We start from the raw sequence: 20,411 nt of genomic DNA, 5'->3' as shown, positions 1-20,411 counted from the left end.
ATGTGGGGCTTGAACCCACGAACTGTGAGATCACGACCTGGGCCGAAACCACGAGTCAGACACTTAACGAACTGAGCCACCCAGGTGCCCCAAAAATACATGTTTTTTTTTTTTTCTAACAGGCACCTGGGTGGCTCAGTCAGTTAAGTGTCCAACTTCAGCTCTGGTCATGATCTCGTGGTTTGTGGGTTTGACCCCCACATCAGGCTCTGTGCTGACGGCTCAGAGCATGAAGCTTGCTTCAAATTCTGTGTCTCCCTTTCTCTCTATCCCTCCCCCACTCGTGCTCCATCTCTGTCTCTCAAAAATAAATAAACGTTAAAAAAATTTAAAAAATAAAAAAAGCATTTTTTTTTTAAGTTGTGGATCCCCTGTCTTGGGAATAAGATGCCAGGCATCTCTGGAGGAGACTGTGTCACACCAATATAAGAGAATAACATAGAAAATCTGAAGACCCAAAGAGTTGGATGCAAAGGCTTCAAATAAATAGTGTAGTTTAGTCTCAGCAGAAGAAACAAATCAATACATACATTGAAAAGGATTAGAAGAAAATAGAACAAAGGGTTAAGACTGATAATATGCTTGAGGTGCTAGAATTACAATTTAATTCCTCTATTTTATTTTCTATTTTCTATTTTCTACAATGAGAAATAAAATAAATGTCACAAAGTGTTGTGAGGAAAGCCAACACAAAAGATCAGAATTAGAAGAGACACAAAGAAAACAGACTTTCGTTATTTAACAGGTCACTCAATTGCACATCAGGAAAGGAAAGAGGCTTCCCAAGGATACACAGCATTTCAGCAGTATGGGATAACTGACTGAGCCCAAACTCTGCCTTTGTCACTTTTTAACTATGTGACCTGGGCAAACTGCATAATATCCGGGAGCTTTACTTTCTCTATCTGTAAAATACAGGTAACAACAGAACTTTCCTATCAGGGTCACTGGGAAATGAGGAGCATTGTATATAAAGAGCCTAGGTCTATACCTGGCACTTAGGAAACACTCAAGGAATGTTGTTCATTTGTTCGTTTGTTTTTGCTAGGTAAAAGAACCACAAGTGTCACTACCATCCCATTACCATGTGGTAGGCATGCTTCCTGCACATCTTCAGTCATCTAGGGCCTCCCCTGTGCTTTTCATCTCAATCTGTGTGCCCTTTTAACAACTGGGAACCACTTCCAGTCAACAACAGCAGAGACATCCAGAACAATTTTTCTTGACATGTTATCTAAATAAGAATCTTGTGAACTACTTGTCCCAAAATCCATAAATCATAATTTCCATTTTCTATTGCTACTTGTTCAAAAGAAAGTTAATATCCAGTACAAATAAATTCACACTTAATGGAGACACCTCCAGGTATTACAAAGATGACAGAAAATAAAAAAGTGGAAAAGTGGTGAAAAGAAAACTTATTTTGATTATACAGATTAGCAAGATCTTTTGAAAAAATATTCTCCCCTGACCCCACTTCCAAATCTGGATGCCTTCCAAAAATATTCTCTACTGATGACTTAAAAAACAACAACAATAACAACCAACTCTTTATTAACACTTTTTTTTGAACAAGGAGAGGCCTCTTGCTCTACATCTAGTTTGTATCTCCCCTTCCTGCTCTCCTCCTACTGGAAAGGAACACTCTGAGATTCTGGATAATTAATAGTAAGAGGTCTCAAAAATGTGAAGTGATCATCTCACAACTGCCTTTATCTTCCCTAACTTCCTGATGGTCTATGGTTTGCATGTATCATCTCCTGGACACCAGTAGCCCAGAGGTGTTTATTGTCTGAACATGAATATTGTCAAAGGTCATGAAGTTACTGACTATTTTTCCCAGGGAAGTACAAATGGATGCTACTATCTACAAGAAACACAATATGAGATAATAACATCACACAATAATGGCCATATGTTCTTAGAGAGTCATACCAATCTATCGCTAAAAGATTTATGACGGAATATACCCTTGACAACTGATTAGCAGTCTCCTTCCAAGTTTCCATACAACATTTTTATGTCCTTCAAGTCTAACAAATAGCATATTGTTATGTGACTCCTATTTAAGCCTGACAGGTGAGAGGCTCTGACTAAACAGCCAATCTCCCTTCGGTCCTCCTAAGGTAATGATAGGTTCTTAAAGGACACCAGGGTACTTTCTAAGACTCCAAAATTAATAAAGGATTATTTCTGAATTTCCAGTCTACCTTGCACAGTCTCAATGCCCTACACTCAAACCTGAGTTATGTCAGGAGGAAACTGGACAATATTTTTTTTTATATTATCACTCACTCTCATAACAAATTACAATAATAGTAAACTCTTATAACAAATCCAAAGGTCTTTGTATCATTTGACTGATAAGGAAGCTGGAACTCAGAGAAATTAAGTGACTTATCCAGGGCCTCTAAGATGTAAGTGACAACACTCATGTGGTTACTTAGAGAAAGCCTACACTCTGCCTTTCAATGCACAGAGCAGACTAGATGTGTTTTCAGATATCCTAGGATGCTCTGTAATATACTCTAACCTGTACGTTGGTTTGGTAATGCTGAAAAGGTCATATGGATCCCATCTCTCAGAACACCTTGCACAACCACAGCTCACCAAAAGCAGCAAACTACAGGGGGAATTTTTTTTCCAAGTTTTTATTTAAATTCTACTTAGTTAACATAGAGTGCAATATTGGTTTCAGGATGCAGTGGGAATTTCTAAATAGAAACAAATGGAAACTTCCACTCCTCCAGCCTTCCTCTGCCAAGGAGAACCCCTGCCTCTGAGCAACTTACCTGCACCAGTTAGTCTCAGCCTCAAACCCTCTCCTGCACCAAATTATAAGGCCTGAGGTCTAATAATTATTAGTTATAAATTTCTCTTTAATTCTGTGACTATGATCTTCCTTCACATCAGATAATGAACCACCGAGTCCTAATTCATTCATTGAGAACATATTTGATGAGTGCCTACCATGTGTCAGAGTCTACAACAGGTACCACAAAGACACGATGAATAGACACCTGCCATGAAAACTCTACAGTCTTACAGATCAATCGGATGGAGCATGTTAAATTCAGACAATTACAACCTGCAGCAGAAAGTGAGGACTGCTTGTCAAAATCCACTTTGCTTCTTAAGATGGATTTTATTGACAGTCGATGAAATTGGGGGGAAAAGAACAAGAATTTTTTAATGCCACTGAAGCTAATTTTTCTTTAAAACTACTTTCCGCAGCTTAGTAAATCACATATTCTTGAGGTGGCAACATCATATGAGGCTTCACATTAGTATTTAAATCATTCTTTCACAAACAATTTTAGGGGAAAAGAAAAGCATGTAAGAAGTAGTATGTTTCCATGTGAGAATACTACTTAAATCCAAGTCCTTTGATTTTTCTTTTTTAAGTCAAACGCTGATGCATAATTCATTAGGAGAGTCTTTATAATGGCAGGAGTGGGAGAGCTGGTGAACATTTTGCAAAATATACAAAGAAAAAAACCTTAGAGTTCTTCCAGAAGCAATCCAGCAAAAGTGAAACAGCCACAGAGTGCAGGAGAAAAAGTGCTGATGATGTCAGTAGACCCAGATTCAAATCCTCACTCTATCAATAACCAGAAGACAGATTTGGATAGGTCATTACCATCTTAAGATCTCAATTTCTTCAGCTCTAAAGTGAGGATATTACTGTTGCCCTATTTATACCACATAGTTCTTGTGAGAAGTCAACACGATACTGAATGGAAAAGCACTCTGAAAAAAATAATACATCTTTATACAAATGGCCATACATATCATTACAGAAATCTTAGAAATTTTGTCCGGGCAAGGCATTAACTTTTCTATAAATGTTTAAATAGCTTGAATATTTTAATCTCTATTTCTGTCTTCTCTCACCAAAATTAACTTGGAATTTTTTTCAAAGCATGTGCTAAATCGGTCAGTTATCCTCTTACTCCACTATTTTTAGAAATTATCTCACAGTCAAATGTTGGATGCAAGGGTCTTTTTTATAGACAATAGGTTCAATGCACAATTGCAGATCTAGTCCCTATCCAGCAGGAAGCTAACTAAAGATGACTAGTTGTTGTTGTTGTTGTTGATTTTAATATTGAAAGTGACCAAAGTAGAATTTATTTCAGCAAAGAAAAAACAAAATGAAAACATAATTGAGTTATTACAAGAAAAAGCAAATACAAAACCTTTTTACTTTCCCTGCTCCTTTGTCAAAATGCCCATGTTTTCTGGTCCATAAGGAACTGGAAAGTGTGACTTTGTCCTCTAAACAGATGGATTACACTAGTGAACCCACCCAGCAGCTGCTGTTCAGAGAGATCATGGGGAACAAGAAAGTAAAATGCTCTTCTGAAGAGTAAGTTTTATTTACCAGAAATTAAGGAGGGAGGAGGGATTGTAGCTATTTACTGAAAGGTACACAGATTAAACCCAATGACTTATGTGTCCTTTCAAATTAACTCCATTTAGAAAACCTCTCATTAAATGTAATCTAATTTAAATGCATATCGGAACCACTTATATTTGTTACTCCTCTCTTGATGAGCAATTAGTTCTACTCTTGTTTTCCTTTCCTGATCTGATAGCTAAAATATAGCAGAAGTAAGAAACATTTATTAAATCTTCTTTTGCTGAGCTTTCTAGATGCACATTCATCATTCAACACCCACCCCCCCCCCAACCCTGGCCACTGGGAGTTGGACAAGACAAATCAGACAAAAGTTAGAGCTTTTTGGTTTATTCAAGAGTCACAATAAAATAACAAGGAGACATACAAAAGATGTTCGACAGTACTAGCCGTCAAGAAAATGTAAATCAAAACCACAATGAGATACCATATCACACACACCATTTCTTGTCATACTAGGAGGACAAGGGAAAGGATAGTAACAAGTGTTGAGGTGTGGAGAAAATGGGAAACTCCTAGATTGCTACTGGGAATGTAAATGGGTGCAGCCACTTTGTAAAACAGTCTGGCAGTCCCTCAACTGTTTAAACATAGTGTTACCACAAAACCAGCGAGTCCACTTTTAGGAATATACCCAAAAAACTAAAAGTAGGGACTCAAACAGAAACTTGTATAGGAGTGTTCATAGCAGCGCTATTCACAATAGCCAAAAGATAGAAACCCAAATATCCATCGACTGATGAATGCCTAAATAAAATGTGGCATATTCATACAAGGGAATATTTGGCAATAAGAAGGAATGAAGTCCCAATGCATGCTATGACATATGATGAACCTTGAAAACATTTTGCTAAGTGAAAGAACCAGTCATAAAACATTACATATAATTCCATTTACATGCATGTGAATATGTCCCAAACTGGCAAACATATACATAAAAAAAGAAAGATCACTGGTTGCATCACACAGAAGGGAATGAGTATATAGGGAATGATAGCAAAAGAATATGGAATTCCTTTCTGAAGTTATTAAAATGTTCTAAGCATTGTGATGACATTTGTACAGATCTGTGAATACATTAAAAACCTACTACTGTGTATAGATACTCAAAGGAAGTCAAATCAGGATCTCAAAGAGATCTCTGCACTCCCATGTTTATTGCAGTATGATTCAGAATAACTAAGTGCCTTTGACAGACAAATGGATAAAGAAGATACACAGTGGAGTATTATTCCGCCATGAGAAAGCAGGAAATCCTGCTTTTTGTGAAGACGCGGATGGACCCTGAGGATATTATTCTAAGTGGAATAAGCCAGACAGAGAAAGACAAATACTGTATGATCTCACTTATTTGTGGGACCTAAAATAAGGAGAAAATCAGATGACAGAAAGAGAAAGTAAAATGGCAGCGACCGGGGGATAGGGAAGGAAATGGGGAGATGTTGGTCAAAGGGCACAGAGCTGCAGTTATGCAGGACAAATAAGTCGAGATTAAATATACAGGTATGATGACTGTGCTTAATACTGTACTGAACACTGGAAACATGCTAAAAGCATATTTCAAGTGAGCTCACAAAAAAGTGTTAACTCTGTAAGGAGAGGATATGTTAATTAGCTTGACTACAGTAATCGTTCCACTTTATATGTACAGCTGGCCCTTGAGCAACATGGGTTTGAACTGAGATGAAGATGAACTGAGATGAGATGAAGTTTGAAATCTAACTACAGTAATCGTTTCACTTTATATGTACAGCTGGCCCTTGAGCAACATGGGTTTGAACTGTGCAGATCCACTTATATGCAGATTTTTTAAAAACAGTACAGTATTGTAAATGGATTTTCTCTTATGATTCCAAATAACATTTTTTCTTTAGCTTACTTTATTATAAGAATACAGTATGTGATACATATAACATAAAATATACGTGCTAATAGACTGTTTATCAGTAAGGTTTCTTCTGATCAATAGCAGGCTATCAGTAGTTAAGTTTTAGGAGAGTCAAAAGTTATACTTGGATTTTTGACTGTGCAGGGAATTGACCCTCCAGCTCCTGGGTTGTTCAAAGGTCAACTGTATATCAAATCATGTTGTACAACTTAAATATATATAATCTTTATTAAAAATATATAAGCATATGGAAAAAAGCTGCACACTGTACAAGTTTAAATGGGTGAATTGTATGATAGGGATGAATCGTATATCTCAGTAAAGCTATTACCAAAAAAAGAAAGAAAGAAAGAAAAAAAAATGGGGAGCAAGAAGGGCAGAAAAGATGAAATTTTAGACATCAAGTAAATTTTAAAATTGGAATCACTTTAATGGGGCGCCTGGGTGGCGCAGTCGGTTAAGCGTCCGACTTCAGCCAGGTCACGATCTCACGGCCCGTGAGTTCGAGCCCCGCGTCGGGCTCTGGGCTGATGGCTCGGAGCCTGGAGCCTGTTTCCGATTCTGTGTCTCCCTCTCTCTCTGCCCCTCCCCCGTTCATGCTCTGTCTCTCTCTGTCCCAAAAATAAATAAACGTTAATTATAAAAAAAAATAAATAAATAAATAAAAATAAATAAATAAAATTGGAATCACTTTAAAATGTTACTAAAAACATCATTTCAACAAACAACGAAAATAGCAATAAAAACTACCATTTAGCTAGCCTGTACTATTTACCATGAACTTTGCACACTGAATCTCAAACTCCCCTGGCCTTCAGATATTGTCCATTTCCATTATGCAGTTAAATAAGGGTCAAGTCATAACTTGCTTGTGGTCATACAGAAAACCAATGGAACCAGAACACGTACCCAAGCTTACCTGAAGTCTAAGCTATGCTCTTTCCCCTACATTATGACATCGTGATAAAGAGACAGAATCACATTTTCTCTACCAGGCACATGCCCAACGGCAATTACCACATGAGTAATTTGGGTATACGGTAGGAAAAAGCACTCACCCAATGTCGTGGCACCTGTATTGCATGAGGTTTTCACTCATTCTTTAAACAGAGATTCCCTGAAAGTCTACAATCCGCAAAGTAAAGAGATGGATGTTGACATTTTTTCAGTGAGTATTTTGTTCATTTTAAGTCTTTGCTTATTTACCTTGTTATTATATTTTGTAATTCAGACTTACTTATAATATAATCAACAAAAGCCATAGAAGTGTAGTAATTGCTATATACTAGCACTCAATATCCTGAATATATATGCTACAGTGGAAAGGTGCTGTTTCATATTTGTAATCAACAGAATTAAACTCTCCACAATGGACAAAAAGTATAGTGTTTGCCAAGTCTAAATCCTAGATCTACAAGCTTAATCTGCTCATTGGAATCCACAACTTCAATTTGGATATTAATAAATTGCTTAATAAACTCCAAAACTCCCAATTTCCATTTTCCTATGAAAGGTTAAATCTCTATAAACATTAAATACAATGTAGCAAGCATACTGGTGACTGGGTGTACCTCTTCAGAAATACTCACTAAACCACATGAAATCGCTGATCTCTGACCACTCTTGACCAAAACAGCACTGTTATATGGTTCATCCTACATCTAAGAAGAACACGTTTTCTGAATTTGAGCTTAATATTCAGATTATTAGCCAAACTGTGATCTTCACAGCATTCCAAAATCTCCAACACCTGAGGCCAGGGACCTGTGTTCTAATCTGGACACTGTCACTTAGTAGATTTCAGATATGCTCTGAGCCTCTAACAGCTCCCTTTCTGAAAGGAAATTAAACTCCTGCCTAGATTTACAGGTTGGTTGTTAGAGTGTACCAGTATAATTCAGGTTTCACAGATTCAAAGCATCGCCAAATGTAGGAAATATTAGTTTATATCTTGCTTTGCAACCTCCACAATATGAGAGAGCAGAAAGAACTTTTTTGTTTTTTAATTGGATGAGATGAAGTTTGAAATCTAACTCCACAATATACAGTCTGCGTCCTTGGGGACACTGCCTAACTGTGTTTCTTAAGTTGTCTCATCTATAAAACTGGTAATGAGGGGGCAGTCACTCTTTTGCTCCTGCTAATTGGTTCCATGCAGGAATATGAGCCTGCTGTTGTCAAATTCTTTTTAATTTGTTTTAAATTAAGAAAGCTGCAAATATGAATCTGGGAATAAAGTGTCCTAATTTTTAGGTTGTTGGCTACTAACTAACTGTTTTCTGTTTTATTCTGTTTTCCTTTGCTTTGTATTTTTTTTTTTGCAACACAATTCGGGATAAATAAAAACCTGATTTACAGCTTCAAACCTAGCGAAATGCCTGACACATTGACAGTACTAAACAATTTACTGAATGAATGCCCTCTGAATAATTAATAGAGGTCCCCTGAAGATTTCAAAGTATTTTGTGTAGCTCATTTCTTACTTTGCATTTTCGAATTGTTTCCAATTTTTTAAAGAGCTGATTTTTATTTGTTCAATTTAGGTGCCTAAATAATAAGCCTCTTAAAGCACACAATATAAAAATGATCCTTTGTTACTCTTGCAAGTAAAAACAGCAAACAGATAATAAATTTGTCTTGCAGGCAGGTTCACAATGTGGTGAAGAATTCCATCACTAACAGCTTGAAGGACCTCACCTTCCAGGCTGGAAGTGATACACTTCTCCCTCATGAACACAAACAGCCCAGCCGTCTAAATCTCCCGCTGGTCTTCCTCTTCAGATTCGTGAGACTTTAAATGTGAAGATATTTATTTCTGTTCTGCAGGGCCAGGTAAATACTATCTCCTCTCTACATATATCTCCTTCCCTCTGCCACCCTGCCTCAACAAATCGTGTAAAAAGCAATGCTTGTATGTGAGAAGCAGAAAAGGCATATGGGCATTTCAATCACAAAGTTTCAGTTTTATGTGTCAACCTTATCGTTTTCTATTTAATAAACCATTCAGCCTATGGTACCATCGTGCACAGCCTTAAAGACATTCTACTTAGATTTGGTGATAAATCCAGGTACCTACCCCACATCTGTCCCCACATTTAACTGACACTCACAGAAACAATTTACAAATATTCCAATGCATCCAAATATGAATGTGCCACTAATACTTGACAAGTGTCCACTAATTCTGATAACAGCATCATTATCATTTCTAATCTGCCACCAGCAATCAGTGCCATTCTTTGATGACACAAATAAGAACAGAGGATTAGAAATAAAGGCTTGTTCCTCAGAACACAGTATGAAAACTCAAACATCAAGTTGACATTTTGCCCAAACACGTACCAGATTTGCCAAAGATTTACCAGAAAAGTCTTTGTTGCATTCAAAATTGGATTTACTTGACCAAAAGAAAAAAAAAAAAAATGATTTAGACACCAAGGTTTGTAAAACAAAGCAGAAGAAGCAAAACACCACCATTATCTCTCTTCTTTTACATTTTATATAACATTGGATGATTTGAGATACTACTTCATAATGAAAAATATAAAAGTAAATGATGACAATGTGACAGAACTAAGAGGTGAAAAGAGGAGGAAGGACTTGGGTTCTGTTGCCATTATCTGCTTCTAAAGGTATCGGATACAAGGAATCCTTTTCATGGCCTATAACAAAATGGGAACTTTCTAAACACGGTTGTACCCGACCTATATTCAGATCCCATGAACCAAAACGTAAAACCAAGGCAATACGCAGAGGAGCAATCCTATACAGAACCTCCCTTGTGTCTATGAGGGAAGACTCAGAGCCCCACTGAGTTATTTATAATATCTAATTTTAGAATGCCAGTGACAGGAGAATGTTTTAATTATCTTCTTTTTGTTGTTGTTGCTTAATTCCTCATCCCTAACACAGTTTCTGAATGCAGAAGGAAGAGAAGGAGCAAACGAGAGCAGGCAGCAGGCAGAAGACAGCTTAGTCATCTTGCCCTGTATCCCAAAGGAGCTTTGAACCAGCAAGGTGCAAGCAGGAACAGAAAAATGCTTCACGGACAGTAGTAATCAAGCAAAAACTGAAAGATTGGCATAAAAAAAACAAATACTTTTTTTTTTTAAGTTACAGGCACAATTTTCAGGGTGCCAGGAAGCACCTGAACATGCCTTGCTACCTTTAAAAGCATTTTTCTATTATAGCCCAAGTGAAAACAACAGCTAAAATAAAACATTTATAATGATCCCAACCCCGAACACTATTTTTTACAACTTTATCGAGTTTTATATCATAAAATTCACCCGTTTCAAGTGCACAATTCAATGATTCTTAGTAAATTTACTGAGTGGTACAACTATCACCATAATCAGTGTTAGAGTATTTTCATGACCCTAATAAGATCTCTAACGTGTATTTACATCCACCCCCATTCCCACTCTCAGGAAACCACTATTCTCCTTTCTCTTTTCTCTACCAATCTGCCTTTTCTGGGCATTTCATATAAACGGAATTACAGGATACTCCACCACTTTCTAAATATGTAACGTTAGTGAAGTCACTGAACTTTGCTATGACTCATTTTTCTCACAATAATCATACCTACACCTCACAGAGCTATTCTAAGGAATAAATGAGATCATCTATGTGAAGTGCTTAGAACCCTGGCTGGCACACATTGAGTGCACAATACACTAATTGTAAAGTAGGTAAGACCCTACCCCTCTTTTCTGGAAACTCCTCCACAGTTCCTATGCCGGTGGACCCTCAAATTCAACACGTCCCAAACCAAACTCTATAGCCTTCCCTTCAATACTGCTTTCCTCCTATGTCCCCTCACACAGGAAATACTAAAAGTATCCACAATCCTCAGAAATTTCAACAAATTCCTAAACTTTCTCACCCATTGTCTCTCCAATCTTCATGTTCTAGAATCTTCTTTACTCCCTCAAATTTGCTTCCTTCTCCTAATCCCCTCAGCTTTAGTTACAACTCTCAATGTTTCCCCTTATTTAGTTCGAAAGCTTCCTACCTGTTCTGCCTTCAACTGTCTCTTCTGGTCTATCCATCCTATTTCCATCAGAGGATTCGCTCTTAAAATCCAAGCCTGATCATTTCTCTCCTTCAAGGGCTCCCTGCCAGCTTTCAGCTTAGCTCCTTAGCTTGTCACCCAGGGCCCATCACAAACTCCTTTCTCCTTGCTTCTGTAAGTTCCATCTCTGGCAGGTCTCCAGAATACATCCTTGAAACTGGTCATTCTGAACAACCTGTAGTTTTCTGAATGTGTGAGCCAGTCTTCGGGCTTCCGGCAAGCGAGTCAATCCACAGTATCTCCACGACTGCCATTCCCCTTTCCCAAATTGTAGCTTGAGTATCACTCTATTTAGCAGATTACCTGGGCCACCTAGCAGAATTTAGAGGTGCCTCTGCTATGCAGAGCTAAATGAGATAATATGCAAAAAAAAGCTCTCAAAGTGCCATCAACTCTGTGAGGCTCAATGAGATGCCTCCTCTTGAGCCCATGTTCAGCATCACCTGAATTGGGGAGGGAAGAGAGGGGAGAGTGGAAATGGCAGAGAGGAAGGAGTGACAGGATCTGAAAGGACTGGAAGGGAAGAGGAAAAATGGAAGAAGATAAAGGCTGCTCTCTGAGGACAAAGCATGAAAAATAAAGAGGAAGAAAGGGTAGGACCCACATCTTGCAGGAAAGGCTTTTCCTTTTTGGGCATGAGCCTTTAATAAAAATGTGAACCCTTTCTTTTACTTCTACCTGTGATGATAATCATATAATTTTTCTTTCTATTGTTCTGTCTCTGAAACACTACCACTCACAGTGATTCTAGCTCTAATGTGGAGGAAAAATTTACACACTTCCATCTGCTGGAGACAACATTTCATTTCCTTTCTAAAGCATTCTCCACATTTACTGTCAATCAACCAAGAGTCACTTTTCAGGTTTTCCATCTGTTTTCATTTTTTTCTTTTCTTTCATCAGAATCCATGGAAAACGAGACTTATTTCAGTATGCCATAAATATCAAGGATATTTGGGTGAAAGAATCAGAGTTAAAAGAGGTATTAGAGATTATCCAAATCGGCAGTTTCCAACATTTTCTCCACAGACCGCTTTAAGTGTATCCACTGTTCTCAACCCAAGCCTAGCTTTCCAAAAGTTGCTATGCCTAACTTTGTCTTTTCACAATGTATTTTCCCATTTTATTAATCAAAAGTCAAAGCTAATAATCAGATTTTCTGAACATAAACTACCCAGTCCTACCCTTGAGGTTATAAAATTATTGATCAAAATCCAAGACAAAACAAACAAAATCTCAACATTTTGTTAGCTTATATGATCCTGTACTGGAAAAGAATAAGCTCCAGGGTTTTGTTTTGTTTTTTAATTTTTTTTTAATCTTTATGTGTTTTTGAGAGAGTGAGAGAGAGACAGAGTGAGAGCAGGGGAGGAACAGAGAGGGAGGGAGACAGGCTCTGAGCTGTCAGCACAGAGCTCGATGCGGGGCTTGAACCCACGAACCGTGAGATCATGACCTGAGCCAAAGTCGTACACTTAACCGACTAAGCCACCCAGGCGCCCCATTAATAGAAGTCAATGATGGACTCTCACTATGAACTTCCATGTCCCTTCCTAGGCTTCCAGCTACTCACCCCAGGCAAACTCCTCCAGTTTAGAGAGGTAAAAGTTCAAAAAATATTATACCTCTACACTCCCAATGACCTTTATTTTTTGCCTTCTTTCTTCGTAGCATCTTAATAAATGCCTTCTTGTCCTACCAGGGACTCTCATCCTGATGCACAGAAAGAATTTAAGGAGCCCATGAACTTAGATGGGGAAAAAAAGTATAGCTTAGTTTTCTAGTCCTCAAGAAATTTAGGATTACCTTTAATTATGAATAAAGGCGGCAAAACATGCAGTGACACCATGCAGATTCACAGACACTTTTCTATCACAGTGCAGTTGTTGCAAATTTCTCAAAAAAAAAAAAATCATTTACACTCATCATTACTTTGATATTATGGCAGCTAATGGATCGGCCACTTGACTGTTATTAAATCGATTAATAAAGAAGAATGTGTATTACTACAATTAACTGGGGTTTTAGTATTTTGATAATTATATCTCAACTTTTTTGGCTTCTATGTTCTGTTTTATGCATTCAGGACAATTTGGGGGGAAGAAGTCCATTGGTTTTCCCAGATGGCCAAAGGGATCCATGGCCCAAAGAAAGCTGCTTTAAAAGCAAAACTGCCTCAGATTCATCTCGTCTATGCTGCAATGACCAAGATGGGGAAATACAAGTAATAACTTGCTGAAGTAAAGGTGCAAGCTCACACAGTTCCCAGGAAAAACACAGGATTCAAACTCAGATCTCCTGAACTCTCGTCTATTCCGGTACTTTAATGGACTGGGGTCAGGAGCCTGAGCTCCAGAGACACACTTGTGTGGGTTCAAATCCAATTCATCATTTAATGGCTCAATGACCTTAAGGCAAGTTACTTAACCTCACAGAGCCCATGTCCTCATTCAAAGTAAGTGCTTTACCAGGTTGAGAGGATTAGCTGAAAATAAATACACAAAGAATTCACTGTATTTTGCACATAATTATTAAAAGGACACAACAATCTACTGCATGCCTAATTATTATTTTTGTGGAGTTTTTCACGATACTATTTGTATTTTCATACAGCTTTACCATTTTCTAAAACTCCTCAGAACGGACTTTATTCTCAAATGAACTCGTGGCCCAGGAAGATCTGAGCTGGGAGCCAGAGCAGCCTCTCCCTGGTTCTTGCTTCCATCTTCAAAGTACTGCATCAGAAACCTCACTAATAAGTCCATCTCTGAACCTCACCACAATTAAGTCATACCACTTCCTCCTGTGTCACAGACTAGGAGTCTGGGGTTCTCTCTTGTCCAGCAAGGGAGCAGATGCAGAATTCAATATGAGAGAGGCTAATGTCCGAGAAGAGACAAGAGCCCCAAACAGGGGTTTTGTCTCTGTATTTATTGAGCTCATAAGATATTACCCACACGGTAAACATGAAGAAAACAAGGTCTTACACACGTGAACATGGAGAAAACAGACAGTAATCATTAACCTGTACGTGTAAGAAGGGCCTGGAGTGCAAATGGAGTTTGTGATCAAAGTACAATAGTATATTGGCATCAGATGGAAAGTACTCATGATCCTATTACAATATCTCAGTGTGGTGGCAGCTTTTCACCCTAAGCTTTTTTCTAACCCATTTATGTAAGCAGAACCTATTTCTCCGCACTCCTGCCCTCATTATCTGCTAAGCCAAGCATCGTCATCCTGAGCAGCCTGATTTTTTTTTTTCAATCTACCATCATCCATGCTGAGGACACATGTAAAACTCTGCAGTCACAGTTGTGAGTTCCACCATCCTAACGACCTGACATTTCCTCCATGACTCCTTTTCCAGTCTCTCCAGAGGTAATCTAATTCTTCTTACAGGCCCCCACTGGGTATTCTCATACCTCAGCAAAGTGTTCATTCATGTAGGAAACCAAAATATATGATGACTGACCAGGTTTTTGAGGTCCTTGAGACCAGAGAACATATGATTCATCATTTGCATGCCATTCCACTCACATAGTGCCTGGCATATTAGAGCAAACAATGCATATGAAGCTGAAGTGGATTTCATGCTCATAACAACACTATGAGATCAGGAATTACAGTCTTGTTCAGAGGTGAGCAAACCCTGGTTCAGACGCGTCACTGATAGGCCCATTATAATACGGCCAGAGTGAAAACTTAAAGAATATTCTCAAGGGCATCCATTAGTCAATGATCCATCCTACTTGATTTCCCCTGGAGAAATAAAATATATGCCTTCTAAATGTTCCTGTTTTTAAATTCATTACTCATTTATCACATTCATAATAATCATAATTTATTCAGATTGAGATTTAGGTCCACAACAGGTAACCTGGAAGTGACTTGAGATGGAAATACTGAGCTGCCTGGAAGAGACAGAAGCATCCTTGCAGAAGCAAGAACCCAGGCCTCAGCTCGTTTATAGCAATCACGCTGGACTAAGCAAAAAAGATCAACTATGACAGCCAGACCTAAGAGAGCAACTAGAGGGAGACTGTCATGTACTTTGACCCACTGTAGAAGAAAACAGGGCATCCATGTTGGAAGCCATGTTTTCCTAGGTGACAGTTCAAAGTGATCAATGTGATTAGAACAGAGCCAATAAGATGTGTAGATTCAGACCTGAACCCCTGCCAGAGGCGAACTGTGTCTCGATTGATCACACAGCACCAAGCAAAACCTTTAAACCTAAAATGTGAATTGGAATGGAAACTTCAATATAAACACTGATTTTATGGCTATGATTTCAGCAGTATACGTTTTCCTATTACACCCATAAACTATTTCACTGATATCAAAATACCTCCAAGCCTTACATAATGTAAGTGCTGCCTGGACACGTTCACATATCTCCATATCTTTGGCTCACAGCAACATCAGCAATTCACAACTTGCATATCGAAAGAACTACAGAATTACAACAGGCCCAGAAGTGCCGCCAACAAATTTACTGCCTCTGTGTTATTTGTAAATTGATTGTTTCTTCTTTGGCTTCTGGCAAGCAGAGAACTGCATGTAAATGCATATAGATTACATACCTACTCATAAAATTTAACATTAGGATTGAACTTTCCCCAAACTCAGAATAATCATGATACCTTTTAAACAAGTATTATAATATATGTTTGATTTACTGTGTCTCCTCTAGCTCATTTTTTGTAAATTGATTACATTACCTCCGGGTCAAAACCTTTCTACCTAAACGTCTGCTTTTACAATGTTTACCACCTGGTTTATGAATTAAGAATTTTTAATAGGCTCTTATTGGAAAGCAAAATAAGATGTGCTTTTTTGGCATTGTTTTTAAGTAGAACAGATAGTTGTTGGTTAAAACGTATTCCAGTTATTTATCAGGCCTTATAACTTCATCTCATATGCATATATAATTAGTTGTTTTTCAAATTCATTATTAAAAATAATACCAAAGGCAGAATTTTCCACTCAATAAAGATGAATTTGAGGTACAAATTTTGAAAATCCAGGGACTACTATTTTGTAAAACTCACATTTAACCCTGTGAGTTAACCCCATAAGTTAACAATACTCCTGAAAAGCAGAAGAAATCAGCCACAATCCTGTAGTAGGCAATCCTGGTCCTGACACCAATTTTTCTATCAGAGGACAACCATATCCAAACTGAAACCATCCTACAAATGGGGACTCTCAAAGAGTGCGGAAGATGGCAATCCAGTTCAAAGCAAAAAAACATACGGCCTTTTTCTTTGCCAATAAGGAAAAAAAAAAAAAAAACCTCCTATCACGGCAGTGCATTCTTGAACACATTTTATCAAGGGTGCCTCCTGGGGAGCCCAAAGAAGAAAAAAGCATCAAGATGAGGCTGTCGACAACCAAGCAATGATGCAGAGTCACTTTGCAGGTGTCAAAACCTCAATCACAGAAAATCAGGACCAGTGGGCAGACCACATGGGAAAATGGATACCAGAAGAATACCAAACAGCTGCTCGGCAATGAGCTAAAGCAAGGCAGATACCCAGGGGGAGGTCAAGCAAAAACACTTGGAGAGCACATTGAAGCAGAGACTGAAACAATGTAACAAAGCAGCAGACAGCTGGGCAACAACTGCTTGCAAACACAGGCTTGGGGCTACAGATGCAGGGGGGCCAGGTTTCCAAACAGCTACACAAGCATCCCAGAGGCCTCCACTCGGAGAGGAAGCAGCAGGCACTTCCTGCAGGCCAAACATGACTGCCAGGGCCGCGTGGCGGGGGCACACAGCACCCGCACACAAAGACCCACTGTTGCAAGAAACCCACTGCTCAGCAACACGCTCGGGATCAGGGCACTGGTTAAGGCAAAGATGGGAACAATCGTAGAGATGTGGGGTCCATGCCACGGTTCTCCAACACTCGCCTGAAAGTGCTTACCCTAGTGTCATCTGAGGAGAAGTTGGCAAAATTTTACATCTGTGAGTCTGACCTTGAGCTGTAACTCCCAACAATTCTTAGGGCTAGGTTTCCTGACTAATGTCAGGGAACCCCTGAGCGTGCCCAGCTGTACTCTCGGGGATCAGGAAGACTGCTAGAAGAATTTTAAATGTGTGTTTCTCTTTAGATTGGGCGTTGGTAAACTTTTTCAGTTTAGGGCCAGATAGTAAATACTTTACGCTTTGCAAGCCCAAGGTCTCTGTCACAGCTACTCAACTCTGCCACTGTAAAGAGAAAGCAGCCACAGATAATACCTACACAAGTGGGTATGGCTGTTTATAAAAACATGCTATATGGTGGATTTGGCCCACAGGCCTTGCCCACTCTTCATGTAGGTGGTGATCCAAATCCAATCTGCACATGTAGAGCCCCATGAATGCTCTACCCCATGAGTGACCATCTCATGCCTATGTAAGCCACATGACTTCTGAGATTGCATTTAGCATCCAGTTGGCACAAAAGAGTGCCAAAGGGCAGTAAGGATAGAATGGAAGTGGACATCCCAGGTTCAGTGGACGTCTGTGGTCTCCCCCTGCCCCCAGAATAACTTGCCCTTCCTTCTAATGGAGCCCCTTTTCCTGTGGTGAACCTATTACATGTAGTGTGGGACGGGAAAACCAGCTTTCTCTGCACTCTTATGTCAGACCAGAGGTTCAGGCAGGTGCCTACACCTGGCAAAAGCACCCCAATTGGCTAGTAACTGTGTTTCCTGGATGAGCTTGTAATCTAAGTCAGGATAAGTAAGGTCCTCCCTGGAGCATTTCCGGGAGAGCTAAGGAAGGAACGTTAGGCTGCCACTGGCCACGATAACCATGATGGCCAGACCATGAGATAAAAAAATAAGTCTTCATAACTTCAACAGGCCTCAGGTTCAGACAAGCAAAGGGATCTACCCTCCCTGAATCAGACATTTTGTCACTTACAACCAAAAGTCCTTATTACCGAAATACATAATACGCCAGCAAAAACAAAGGCCCAGTGACAATGTGTTAGCAACAGTTCAAAGCCACAATACAGGCCTGCCAAACTCCAAAACCTCCACACCCGTAACATGTTGCGAGCAGAGATGTTCTGATATCTCATGTCTCCTCTTATGCACAGAGGAAAGTAGGCTAATCTTTCCACCTCCCTTCACCCCAAGCTGATGTACCTGGGTTTCCTTTTCTTCCCACTTGCACAGGACAGAAATTCTCTCACCCTCCCTCCACATTCTGCTACTCACACCAAGGGAGGCCAATTTCTCTTCACCTTTCCATTTCTAATACACTCACATTTCTTGTTCACCTCTGTCCCCAGCTTATTTTAACACTCAGCATCACTGGGAACAGAAATTCTCTAATATAATCCTAAATAGCTTGTATGATCCTATAAACGGACACTATTCCGGTCTCTCTGCTTTGAATCTCACCTACTTCCGACAAGTCTCAAAATGCTATCATGGGGCGCCTGGGTGGCGCAGTCGGTTAAGCGTCCGACTTCAGCCAGGTCACGATCTCGCGGTCCGGGAGTTCGAGCCCCGTGTCAGGCTCTGGGCTGATGGCTCAGAGCCTGGAGCCTGTTTCCGATTCTGTGTCTCCCTCTCTCTCTGCCCCTCCCCCGTTCATGTTCTGTCTCTCTCTGTCCCAAAAAAAATAAATAAACGTTGAAAAAAAAATTAAAAAAAAAAAATGCTATCATGGAACTCAAGGCCCGAGTGTTCCAGCTCGTGGCTCTCTCACCAATTCATTTTCCATTCCTCTCTCTCCCTACCCTCTCCTCTGGCTTTATGCCCTCTCTTTGGACACTGTGCCTTTCTCTTCCTGTACATTTTTTTTCCCCAGATAGTCCTCCCCCTCTATCATCTTTATCAAGCTAATTTGATTGGTTCTTCCTCAGACAGTTCTGACATGTTACTCCCTCGCAGCCTGGGTCAAGTACTTCTCTTGTGTGCTCACTTAGAAGAGTAAGCATGCCTCTATTTGAGAGAAACTACTTATCTGGTCTGTCCACCAAACTCTAAGCAACTGGAGATTATGGATTACATCTTCTTCTCGGTAGGTGCCCCAAGATTTAACAGGGTTCCTGACACAGCGAGGCATTTACAAACACTAGCTAAAGGAATAGGGTGGTGACATAAGCTGAAAGCATCCCACAAGGATGCTTTCTTGGGAGACAACATATTTCTACATAAGAATGACTAAACACTTTGAAATCAAAGGCCAATGCTTATTTGAGCTGATTTCCTGAATTGAAAATAAACCACACTCAAATCTCTCTCCCAAATTTTGAATACACTTATCATAATTTTACACTATAATTTGCAGAAATCAGAGTACTTAAATGGTAAACATACCCTTACCGTTCTTTTCTTTCCCTCACTTCTAGTAACAAGAGCCATTTCTGGCCTCTGAGATTAAGTGCGCATGAGCAAATATGTAACAAAACAATTTACAAAGGCATCACTAAACATCCTTAAGTCTTTTGGTTGTTACGGTACAAAGACAATTATCTCCTTATCATTTTTTGTTGCTTTCTTAATTCCCATTCCTCGCCCTCTTTTTCTGATATCAACACTGATACAGAAGTTAGTTTGTGAAGAGCACCAAGAGTTAGCAACCAATATGATTTTCTGGGGGGAAAACAATCCTTAAAATATAAATAATTTTCAAAAGCAAAATACAAATAATTTTCTTTAAGTGAACAAAAAACCAGTAATATTTCACAAAAGAAATCATTCATCAACTTCCATTTACTCAAGAGTTTAAGAGAGAATACCATTCCAGTTTTCAATAGAATTATAGCTGCAGTGTTACTCTGACCTATTTCTACCAATTTCAGTCTGTTCTGGTAAACTCTTCCTGAACACACAAATAGCTTGCAGACATACACAAAAGATTTTCTTCAAATGCAGTAGGTAAGCTGCATGCAAAGCATTTACTCTATTTTTATATAGACTTCCAAAGATGCTTCAAGAGAAAACATTCAGGCTAAGTTCTGGTTTGTGTTTAAGTTTATATTCAGGTTTGGAATAAATAATGTTTCTTGTCAAACCTT

The 20,411-nt window shown here is 39.1% G+C and overlaps 1 protein-coding gene and 1 long non-coding RNA gene across 4 annotated transcripts in view; one reads left to right on the top strand and one right to left on the bottom strand.

Annotated features, from left to right (window-relative positions):
* TMTC2 (transmembrane O-mannosyltransferase targeting cadherins 2) overlaps positions 1-20,411 on the bottom strand; it is a 412,955-nt gene that overhangs the window by 376,912 nt on the left and 15,632 nt on the right. The gene's annotated exons all lie outside the window — the stretch shown is intronic.
* Positions 6,991-10,539, top strand: LOC123591163. The gene is made up of 2 exons (XR_006709135.1): positions 6,991-7,476; positions 8,952-10,539. It is a non-coding gene; the product is annotated as an uncharacterized LOC123591163 (long non-coding RNA).

Source organism: Leopardus geoffroyi, chromosome B4 (assembly GCF_018350155.1).
Source record: "Leopardus geoffroyi isolate Oge1 chromosome B4, O.geoffroyi_Oge1_pat1.0, whole genome shotgun sequence".
NCBI classification, from domain to species: Eukaryota; Metazoa; Chordata; class Mammalia; order Carnivora; family Felidae; genus Leopardus; species Leopardus geoffroyi.
Note: the sequence above shows the minus strand (reverse complement) of the source record. Positions and strands in the feature narration are given on the sequence as shown.